Below are 12,973 nucleotides of genomic sequence, written 5' to 3'. Positions count from 1 at the left end.
ATTATACACAAAATACATTTTTTTTTACATTACGTAAGAAGTGAAATTTGTTATCGAGTAATTTATATTATAATATTTTGAACACATTGTAATTGTATTGTATTTACATTAAATGAGAATATAATATTACAGTTGAGTATACATTTATATAAGTCATTGTTTATGGAAGGTCACTTGAGCTAGCGAGTAAGAGGATTATTATCAAACTTCAAATTAAATATTTATTTTTGAGCGGTTTTTCCCTTTTTTTTTAGAGGGATTTCAAAATGTATTATAATTTTCATTGTTCAATTAAATCTCCAATCCAGGAACAAAAATAAATATGTTCCACGTTACTTAAAAGTTTAATTTTTTTTATAGACACTGTTATAATAATAACAATAATAAAAATATAATTTGAAACCTCATTTAGTTTTGACTATTTTCCTTCTTAAAAATTGTAAAACAACCTAAATTTAATTAAATTATTGAAGTAATTTAATAATTTTGTTTTTTTTTGATAGTTGTTAAGTTAATATAGTTTAATAAGTTTTTATAAGGTAGTGAGAAATCTAGAATGTTGTTTGTAAAGAACGACACTATTTCATCAATAAAGCAAAAAATACAGCGACTAAGTATAAAGTATAATATTTTATGTTTTGTACATTTTTTTTTTTATGGCCAACGAAATAAAATCTGACCCTATATACGCAGTTATATTATTGTAGACATTTTACGATGTATATATATATATATATAATACCTATACTTGAACGATCCGAATGAGTATAAAGCAAACGCGGTGTACTTTTCGGAGAATTTGTTATATTGAATACGCTGCCCTTAATAAAAAAAAAAATTCATGCTATAGACTTTTCTGTATATTAGTTGTGCTGTAGGGTGTAGAGTGTATGAAGGGATGAAGTCGTAAACTATTGTTGAATAGTTAGAAAACGCATTTATAAGCTACACTAATTTTAAATCCATATTACGCATTTACATTTTTGTACTATACGTTTACCTATTAAAATGTTAAGATGAGTAATTACTATGGTATAGGTAAATGTAAAACGACGAGCACAGAAATATGGTTATTAATTATTATATTATTATGCTTGTCAATAATAATAAATGCATCGTAACGCAGTGCAAAATAGAATATTAAAACGTTATTATTATTATTCGGAAGTTGTGTGATAGACCAATTCGTATACACTCAAGTGTATTAGATGCACTGTAAGCGTTAGCGTACCAACAAGAAACTATTATGAATATTATGATATTAGTCCGGAGCAGGTTTGGCCGATTTACCGAAAGTGATTTTTGCAGTGAAAGCGAATTTATTGATTTAAATACGTTAAAATGATCTACATTATTTAACCTTCGGTAGCTCAGTTGGTAGAGCGGTGGACTGTAGTGGTGTAATGTCATAGATATCCATAGGTCGCTGGTTCAAATCCGGCCCGAAGGAATAATTTTTATTAATTTTTTTTATTTGACTTTAAAGTTTAAAGAGTAAAATGCCATCACACGTGATTGTCACAAATATTATATTGTCGTGTCACACAACCATCCTCTTATAAATAATAATAATAAAAATAATTACCATTTTTATAAATACTTAATTTACACGAAACGAATATTCGTAAATGTGGAAATATTATGTTGACATCCACGTGAATAGTGCGTGAGTTAAACGATCAATAATATTTATTATTGTTTAAGTTTTCCTGAAATAAATAGGGGAGAAACATTTCAAAATTAAGAGTAAAAGTTGTTATGAATTACATTATTTAAGTTTGCACAAAGTATTACAATGATATTATCATATAACGTATTTCGCTAATTTGTTCAAAAATATACATAAATGACGGTTTACTTTCGTCTTCGTAAATTCTGAAGCTGTCCGTATATTTTCTAAAACAGTCTCGGTATCTATTGTGCAACGAATATTCAAAGTTAGTTTTTATTTAAATATTATTTTATCATTGGCTTATGATCTTCAAAATAAATGCACGAACACGGAGGTTTCACAATAATAATTATGTAAATACCGGTATTATAATTTAATTTTTTATTCTTTTTTTTTTTGATCAAACATTTTCAACTCATTTTACGATGTTTTACTCGTATCTTCGTATCTCGGTGCAATATTGCAGTGTATATAAAAAAAAAAATTAAATTAAAAGACAAACAAATAACATTACTATACAATGCCGCCGCAAATCCTTCCTCAATTATTTTTTATAGGTTCGTACAACTCGATACGCATTCGTGACTGTTAATCTCTTATTTTCGCGCTCTTTATAATTCGGCCGATTAAGTATAATACTGTTCGATTGTACATACGCACTTAAGTGTTGGAATTTATATAGTGTACCTTAAATCGAAACGCGTGACGTAAAAACTTATTTCATACTTAAATAACTATGCAAATGTTTATAATAAAAATTATAGCTAGGAAGTGAAAAAAAGTCAATAATTTGCACGTCAATTGATATTTAAATGTGAGCGTAATGATCTGGTTTAATACAGTGTAATTGGTCAATTAGAAAAAAGAAACCTTAAGTATTTATTGTTTGTGCGTGTTTAGCGAGTGATTTTTTATTGATTATATGTCAATAGTTATTATAATAATAATTCAAATACATTGAAACACGATCGATGTATACGTATAATTTACCTATCATATAATATAGTACATGGCAGTTCTTTCAAAATAAAACGCTCAATTTTTCAAAATGTATTAACGTTTATGGAAATATTTTCTTTACATAACTTTATATCATTAAAAAACAAAATTTTTGAGTATATTTATGTTCATATTGTTTTTAAATTATTTTATTTTTTTTGAAAGAGAGCAATATACGTATTAATTAATTAGTTATAATATTATAGAAATAGGTATTTAATGTTTATGTGAGTGGAGTAGTTAACTAACATTTTGTAATGTACCGTATACTCCGGTGTCACTCTACCTCTCCGCTTATTTAAGCTTTAAATATTCATGTTATAAATTAAAAATTTTACTTTATTTTTTTTCATGTTTTGCAATTGTGAACTTATCCACACTGGCAATTCCCGGAAATCCCTCAAGATGTTTAAAAAGAAAATGGTGCAGAGACTTTCTAAACTAAAATTTAAAAATAAAATAATAAAAAACAATTATAAAATAGAACAAATAAACTAGTGGTGTCATCACTGAGTGGATTTTTCCTTCAAATGTTCATGTATTATACTATTAGCAGTATTAGCACATATTAATATATTATTATTGATAATCCAATAATCAATTTGATGTTATAAACACATTATTATATTGTTACGATTTTAGTTGTTACGTACCATTTTCAAAAACGTAACACACCGTATGTGTATTTATTATAATCAGCCGCGGAAGAACAACACAAAATGAGTAATTTATCACCTTACCACGGTCATCGAGATAGATAAACAATACAGTATATACTATATAATATATACAATTATATATTATATACAATAACAGTATTGTTTATCGATCTTGATGATCACGGTTAACTATCGTCGACGCCGTGCATTCAGCATAGAGTAATACTATATAGCATACAGGGAATTTAATAATTAAAAAAAATATTAAGTAAAAACCAATGGGGGGGGGGGTATTTCAACTCCCCCTCCCCCTAGCTACGTCACTGTTCTCATAACAACTTACAACTACCTAGTTTACTTATACCTATTACATAAGTCGATTTTTGTGTATTAGAATAAGGGTTATGCCATTAAAAATGAGTGATGCACTAATAATGCATAGAAAGGTTAGGTTAGGTTAGATAACGTTAGATAACGTTAAAAACATCAAAATATATTTACCTACTTAAACTTACTTTTTATAGATTAGTAATCATTTTATTGAATATTTTTTTAAACGTTGTTCATTTTGTGTACATTACATGTAAGCTTTGAGTCAAGAACGTACAGCAGAATCCCTCATCCCACTCCTGTCTCTATGATCTTACCCACTCGTATGTGAGCAAAATAAAAATAATTTTAATTAAAGTAACTATAACTACATATTAAACACATAAACTATAATTCCATGTAATTTCGTAATGTCCATCAAACACTACGGCTGTTGAGTAACTGCGTGTATAACAAACGTGTGGTGTTTTTTTATTTGTTATCATGCATAAATTATTGTATACCGACGGGTAAAATACAATTATACGACTCTGAAACATTAATTTATACCGACATTTATTTTTATTTCGACGGCTATTTGTATTTACATTTATTTTACCAACCACAATAAAATCTCCGATTTTGATGTTTATAGCTTATTTTGTTTTCCTTTCTTCGGCTTTCGAATAAACCTTACGTGACACAGTATCGTTACAAGATACGCACTCATTGTTGTGCCCCCCTCTCATCACATGCGAATTGATTTATATTTAATGTCGTGTTTTTCGTTAATTTATTTTCGGAAAAGTCTCAACGTGTAATACGTTGAACTTTTAGACTTCACGGCGAGTGTTTATCGAAAACTCGCATTGTGTTATTGGGTTTAAAAATACGGGATGAAAGAAAATCGAATACAAAATAAAACGAAATGAACAAAAGAACTTTACGATGTCTTTTTGGAAATTTTAATGCATTGGTGAGTACAGAGCGACATCGATATAAGTGATATAACGTAAATAATAGAAAAGTGTCGCGGGAATAATGTACGCTATTTTGTTAATTTAAATTAATAATATATAAATATTTAACCTTGTTAAATAATTCCATTAAATATTTTTTTGTATTTATTAACACCGTAGGTATATATTATACACGTATTATTGATTAACTCATACATTAACTAAATTATACCGACATATACCATAATGACATGTATCAATTTACAGTTGACGAAATTATTACGCAGCTCCATCAATTAATTGATTAATTATCTGAGTTACTTTGCTTTAATACCCGCAATACTCCATAATATTATGTATTATTATATATATATATATATATATATTAGATGCTATCTATTTATTATTGCTTTGATATCCTTTGAAAGTTTCACTACCAACCATATTAATCAGTAAATAGGTACCCCCTTTTACTTATTTATAGTGTCTTAGATTTAGGTTCTTTTTCTCTCGAACCGGTACTTATTTTATTTTTAAAATTACTATCTTTTTGATAATGAATGAAATCTGTACTAATTAAAAAATACGTTAAACGGATCATTATATTATTTTAAATATGTAGTTTAATAATTTATTAGATAACAGACATTTTTTATCGTTATTTTATTAATGCATAAAATATCAGTAATATCATTTAAATGAATATTTTTTGTTTTGTAAATTCAAAAGCTTTTCGTACAAATCTTTTATGCACGCATTTTAAAGTGAGTCAATTTAACAGCAAACAGAAAAATAAACAAACAAATGGTAATTTAAAATTTTTTCATGTTATAAAAAACAAATACGGAAAAGCCGTACCTCTCTACGCTGATATCGAATTTTCGGATCGTCAATTGATGCTGTAGTGTAATAATAAACAATATAAATTGTTCACAAAATAATAATTTTATCAGCGATTATATATCATAATAAATATATAATAACATAATAAAAAACATTATTATTTACATTATATAATAATTTAATATATAAATGTGCTTATATCTTATGCTTATAACTTATGACTTAACAAAACGGTTTTACTATAGTCAAAAATTACACACCAAAATATTTGCAAATACACTAGTTATTTGGTTAATGAATAATTACAACGTTAGGTATAATATAAAAATGGTAAATATTATAATATGTATTCATGGATAAAAGTTGAGATAAAAATGATTATTTATGATTGTGATAATATGTGCTAATTATTATTAAAACAAATATCATTTAGTATCAGAATTATTAATATTGTGACAACTATAAACGGTCTCCTTTAACAATATTATACTTAACAAATAATTTTTTTTTTTTTTATAGTATATAACCAATGGGATGAAAAATCTCTCAAAAAATATTATAAATTAATCTAAAATATAAAGAAACGTATATTATATAGTTATTGCCTTATAGCACTTGACTATAAAATATAAACATCAGATCAGGGTGAGTTGAACTCTTATTCCAACCTCTTTACTCACAAAATATGCCATTGGACTGGTAATAATTATTATCTAAAGTAATACATTCACATTGTTATTATTATTTTAATTGTTATACAAAGTCAAATAACCGTAAACCTACATTTATCCTGAACGAATGAGTTATTATTTTTATTATTATTTACTAACAATAATTGATTATAGAGTTGTTCACTTCGGATTGGTTCTATTGGGTTAGGCGGCAGTGCAGTTAAAATTCAATCGATGAATATACGTGAGTAATTCGTCATAATTTAATTTTCCTGGAAAGGAGTAAGTATTATAGACTATATTATTTGTGTAGAGTATCATTTACTGACTGGCAGTGAGTGGGTTAATACTTATCATATATTTTAGTTATACGAATATTGAAGTTATATCTTATTAGATATATAAATTGTTCTCTTATCGCTCGTACAGATTTTAACTGTAAATTATATATAATATATAAATAATAATAAATCTTATTATAATATTTATTAAATAAAAGAGGGATCATGGATTTAGATCTTTGTGATATCCAAGTTCACATTAAAAGAATTCGTGAATTTATAAACCATTTGCTATTGTTAGTCAAAAATTATAACAACTGGTAGTTCATAAATTTTAGTATGACAATAATTGACAATTTTTGTAATATTACATTATTATATAAATAATTTTAATTACCTATATACTTAATGAAACATAAATAAAAGTTTAAGTATTTCTCTATAGAAATATATTGTAATTTTAAGTTTTTTATAAATTTAAATTAATTTCATATTTGTGGGGCTAAATATTATGACAAAATAATTATTTATTAGGTTTTTGAAATTAGTAACAAAAATTAAATAATTTAATTTTATGTAACATTTTTAGTTTTTTATTAGTATAAATACAATGGTAATAGTATTGTTTATTAACTGTATAGTAAAATAAACATCATAAACTCATAACATTCATATTATCTTTAATAGAATCAAATTAGTTTCCACTCGAGAGGACTCACGAGTCGTGTCCAAGTAAATTAGTCACGAGAATTAATTTTGGGTTGGTGATTAATTTTTCTTAGAACTGTATTTTAATATTATATACGATTTATAGTATTATACTATCTAAAACAACATAAAGCAGCGGTACAACCAAAAATGTATTATGTATTGACTATTAAATTAATTACACAACACAAGTACTCGGACTAGTATAATAATGTTGTTTTATATAGCTCGATGACGTACATTTTGTTGAATATATTATTACACTGTCCACCACTGCTGTCTATTTAAAAGGATCGCCCTGTAGCATTATCTTATTGAAATCGCTCTTGTTAATATAGGTATATCGAATCAAAGTTTTGAATAAACAAATCAAATAATTCAAAACATAGGTGACTATCTAAAACAACGATTTTTTTCGAATCGAAACTAATTACATGGCTATTGAACGTATTTATTGGTTTCATACAAAATTATTGTACGTTTTGTGTTGGTAAAATGTTTAATAAAAAATTATTAATTAGGCTGCATTGCTACACATGTTTTACTAGTCATAATGCGTTTAAACATAGAAATTTGCAATGCAATATTTTCATGAGTTTTTAAAAAAAATGTATTTGGACGAGTATAATATGAGTACAATGCGTTTAACAATTAATATTTCGAGCTTTGTATAATATATATTGATTTAACAATTGTTTAAAAAAACTATTTAACGATATATATATATATATAGTATTTAGGACGCACAATAATTCTTCCTTTTTTTTGTAACTAACAATAAAAATACATACACAATAGTAGAATCCAGTTTATTGTAAGTACATTTTATAAATTATTTTATTATTTTTTTAAATTATCTATAAACATTTTATAAATACATTTTTAATTTATTTTGCTTTATAATAAATAGAAGATACTTATAGTATTTTATGGTTTGTAACTTTAAAATAAAAAAATGAAAATGAAAATGATTATATTTTTAAAAAAAAAATTTAGACATCTAAATAGATGTTAATTTGTGTAAAATCATTAGAGTACAGTATTATAAAAAAAAAAATTTTTAATTTATTTCATGAATTTAAATTAAAGTTCATTTCTGATGATAGCATTATTAAATCGTTACATGAATAAAAATTTAAGCATGCAAAAGGTGTCACAGATTCATAATGCTTATATTAATTTACATTTGAAATAGTATATTATATAGATTCAATTATGTTAATCATAGTAATGCAATATTTATTTATATTATTTCAATCATTTAAATATACTGATATATTTTTGTCTTTGTATGCTTTTAAAATTGGAAATATTTTACCCTTGAAAAATATAGATGTATTCAGGAAAATAATAATGAATCATGTTTTTTTTATATCATGTAAACATCATTATTTGATGAACACATGCGATCGATTGTTAAAAATTATATCGTTAGTTTTAATACATTTTACCACTATCCATTTTTCTTTTATTTCTTAAGATACGAATTTTGATCGAGAAAATTAGTCTAGCCAGTCTACAATTAATAAATACAATAATTTATATGTATAAAGTACAATTATACAGGATGATTCACTGAGTATGCTAACTTTTTTTTTTCTTCAATAATTCAGTTATTAAAAATATAATTTTTGAAATATTTAAATATACTTAAAAAATTCAATGTTTTAAAATTCTTGAAAATACATTAAGTAGTAAAATTTAAATTTAAACGAATAGTTTTCGAATTATTTAACTATGTGTACCATGGGTCCGTATTAACAGATTTGGTAGATTTTAGTAGTTAATATTAACTTATCAGTATTTATAATTTATAAACATGATGCAGGTATAATAAATTTTAAATCCAAAATTACATACTATTCTATTTTTAAGGAATATAATAACACTTAATGATTGAGAAAATACTTATTTTAAACTATATACATCAAAATAATAAAAATTATCTTCTTAACAATTTACAAAAAAAAATAAATAAAGGTTCTCATTTGAAAAACATTGTTATTTAAACAATTTTAAAAATTTAAAAATTTGGTCTATATGTATTTTCAAAAATTCCAAAAAATCAGGATTTGAATTAATGTATTGTTAAGCAAGCTTGGTAAATCACTCTGCGTATGTGTATATATGTATGATTATTATTTGTATCTATAAAATATAACGATTTATATATACCTAACTACATTATATATTGCATATCTATATATTATGTATACGGACGAACGCGCTTACTTAGCATCACTACGCACGCCACGCGGACGAGTTCGTTAACGACCACCGTGGGAGTGTAACTTTTGGCCGTCGTCTAGAATTTTTGGAACGCTTTCACCGCCACGCACGCTACTCCATCCTCCTCCCACCATACACAATGACTACTTGGTGAGCCCCTTCACCGCCACGCCAACAATATTGTTGCTATACGTAGTTGCAGGCATACAGAATATTCTCATTTAATCCTTATAATAATGTATTATGTTCTTAACATCTGAACACACACGTGAGCGTGTTATTTCAAAATATGATATTTTTATGTTTAATATATTTATATATTATACTGATTTAATTTAAGTAACCACGTGATAGACGTTCTTAGATTAAGTTTTTGTGTATTTAAAATATATATTTATGGTTTGTCCAAATCGTGATAGTGTAGAGCGCTATTATTTGTAACTAATAAATTCCAATACAAAATATATATTCTTTTCACTATCATTTGTTATAGTTAGTATTTTTACCTATTAGGTATATTTGTAATTTTATATCGATCTTGTGAAAATTGCCAATATTTGTAATTTTAAACTCTCAACATTTTTACGGATACATATCGAACAAATTATATTTATTAAGTAAAAATCACATTATACTTAAATTAGTTTTTAAAATAAAAGTGGTTACAAATCGAAAAGCTTATAATATTATGTCTTCCAATTTTTTTTATATATATTACACGATACATACTATCATGTTATAAATAAATAAGTAATATAAAATTATGAGATGAAGTTAGTATTACACGCATCGTATATTATAATGCTTGGTGTAGGTTTTCATTGTTTAGCTATTAGTCAAAATGTAAATCTTTTACGGAAAAGTAGGAGACAAAAATATAAACAAGATAGTTAAAAAAAAAAATAAAAACTATGTCAGCAAATGAGATAAATCAAAGACAATATCTATCAGATTTTATAAGTGCTATTATAGCAGAATCTAATGATAAAATTCAGTATAATTTAAGCTAAATAAATATTTGATTGTATCAAATAAAAATTATCGGTATAATTAATTCATTTTTAGTATTACATAAAATAGCATTTAGTTTTTATTCCTCAAAGCTTTATTATGCTATTTACTAATTTATATTAATTATATGTACTGTATTTTGAAAAAAATTATTAAAAAAAAAATTTAAATTTATTTGATTAAAAGACTAAGAATTAAAATGTTTTATACTTTTACGTTTAATGTTATTTAGTATTTAAATGTTATTTAAATTTTGTGTTTAAAATTTTTGAGATTTTCAAAGTTACTTTGCGTTTACGTTTAATTTTTAATGCTATAATTATTTTAACTTGATTATATTTTTTATAAGTAGCGTTAAATTTAACCTTTTCATTAATTATAATTACTAACAGTTACAGTTTTGTTTTGATTTGATTTTAAGCATACATTCATACAAGTTCAAAGCTAAATTGATAATTGTAATTTGTATTTAATTATTTTATTCTTATCATAACTGATTACATAATTGAAATCATTTTAACATCTATAATTAAAAAAAAATTACTGCTTTATTATATATATTTATATGCATGTAAGCAAAATATATCAATAATATATGTTTTGGTTAAAATGGTTTCGATTAATAACATTTTTATTTTTTACTAAAAATTATGTTTTAATTACTTATGTATTTTTTTTTCAAATTAAAATGTTTTTGATACTTGACTTAGATGTAATTTGAAACATTAAACATCTTACAAGATATCAAGCATTAATGGTATTCTCTAGTAGAATAATCTATATCTAACAAACTATGTTTCGTAACATTTCATTATTTTCAAGTGTACAATAATTAAAAACACGAATACGTATTATATGAGATTTTGAGAAAATGGATTTGCGACAGTGGTGTACCTATTTTGCCTATCAAATACGCCGGGTCACCATAAATATATTTTTACCAAGTACATTATATCTTTTATGGTCCAAGAAAAAGTTAAGTTAAAAATTAATTCAATGAAGTCTACAAACATCGATGGAAGTCATTATAAATTTACAATGATAACTGATAACTGATAACTGATAACGTATATTAGTGGTTTTCGTTAATTTACTCGTATAAATCCAAATCACGAATTATATATTATTACTATTGTATGTTATTGTATACGGTGTTGCCTTTTGTCATGACACACAACAAAACGCAACATGTCGTTGCTTAAATTATAGTTAATTACATTTTTTAGACCGGAGTTCAAATGTCAAGTACCTACATATTATTTCTAGATAATAATATTATATAACATTCATAAATAGTAAGGCATGCAATCGAGTGAAAGTTATCGTCGTTAAAATTTGAACGTTAAAGTCGATTTGCTCGGATTTTGAAATATTTTACATTAGGCATCGGTAAAATCATTTTTTACAAAAACTATTATAATATAATATTAAATTTTATAAAATTCTTAACGTATCGATCAAAGTTTTTATAATAGATAACGACTGTTTACTTTTCAAATAACAGTTGTTATATAATATTATAGTGCAATGATATTGTTATTTTGTATAAAGAAATTCATTAAATATACACAGCTTAGCTTTTGTTCTTTAATAAATTTATTTATACAAATTCTGATTTTTAGAGTTCTTAAGTATTCTTAAAAACCATATTTTAAATTATATAAATTATTTATATAATTTAAGCGTGTTGTGGCAATCTTCTTTTTTTTTTTTTTAACAAGAACTTTTTTATTGTAAATTAAGAATTTTTCATTCTGCTACTGATATTTTCAAAAATCTTGACGTATCTTAATTGAAATAAGAACGAATAGTTTCCTACTTATTAAAATGTTTATGCTTACTAAAGATTATAACCTCTAAAAATAGTTTTAGATAAATAAAAAAAATATGTATTATTTGTTTTGATGTTTAGTATACATTATACTCAGATAATTTTCACGAATAATTAAATAATGATAGATTTATATTAATAACTCAAAGTTTCAAATAAACAATTTTTGAATTTTTATTTAATACAATATTAAAATTCCCAAAAAGTGATTTAATCATTAACTTCTATAAAACTTAATTGATTCTCATTTGAAAAAAAGAAGTTTGTATCGCTACAGGGCACTTTTCAAATACTATAGAAATCTAACCTTTTATGTACGTATATTTAAAAAGTTTCAAAAATTACAATTTGAATAAATTCATTATTAAAAAAAAAAAAAAAAATTGAGTGTAATAACTTACTTAGTGAATATTACATTAAATAATCTTGTAAATATTCTAGAAAAAAAAGTTATTATAATAATAATTTAATTAATAAATGTTCTAACAGAAAGAAAATAATGCTGTGTGAAAAATGTTGACATAAGGCCGCGCCGACTGCAGTTATGTTCTGTATACATGTTCATCTTTGGAGGCAAAGACTAAATTATCATAACTTTTAGATATTTATGTATTATATATTAAACACATTCATATGTATTTGTTTAATAGTTACTAATACTGCACAGATACTATGCAGGAACATTACAAAATAATCTTTTTTTAGTTATAACTTATAAGTATTAAAATATGTTTTATGATTTGTAGCTATTAGAAACCCTATATTATTATTTTTTAATAATCGTGTAAATATTAGGAGAAG

The 12,973-nt window shown here is 24.3% G+C and overlaps 1 protein-coding gene and 1 non-coding gene across 6 annotated transcripts in view; one reads left to right on the top strand and one right to left on the bottom strand.

The window, feature by feature from the left end:
- LOC112598707 (ADAMTS-like protein 1) overlaps positions 1–12,973 on the bottom strand; it is a 171,162-nt gene that overhangs the window by 41,531 nt on the left and 116,658 nt on the right. The gene's annotated exons all lie outside the window — the stretch shown is intronic.
- On the top strand, positions 1,360–1,450 carry Trnay-gua. Its single transcript is given in 2 exon segments — positions 1,360–1,396; positions 1,415–1,450. It is a non-coding gene; the product is annotated as a tRNA-Tyr (tRNA).

This window comes from Melanaphis sacchari, unplaced genomic scaffold (assembly GCF_002803265.2).
Source record: "Melanaphis sacchari strain LSU unplaced genomic scaffold, SCAv2.0 Contig4_pilon_pilon, whole genome shotgun sequence".
Classification (NCBI taxonomy): domain Eukaryota; kingdom Metazoa; phylum Arthropoda; class Insecta; order Hemiptera; family Aphididae; genus Melanaphis; species Melanaphis sacchari.
The sequence above is the reverse complement of the archived record's forward strand: the minus strand, read 5'-3'. Positions and strand labels throughout refer to the sequence as shown.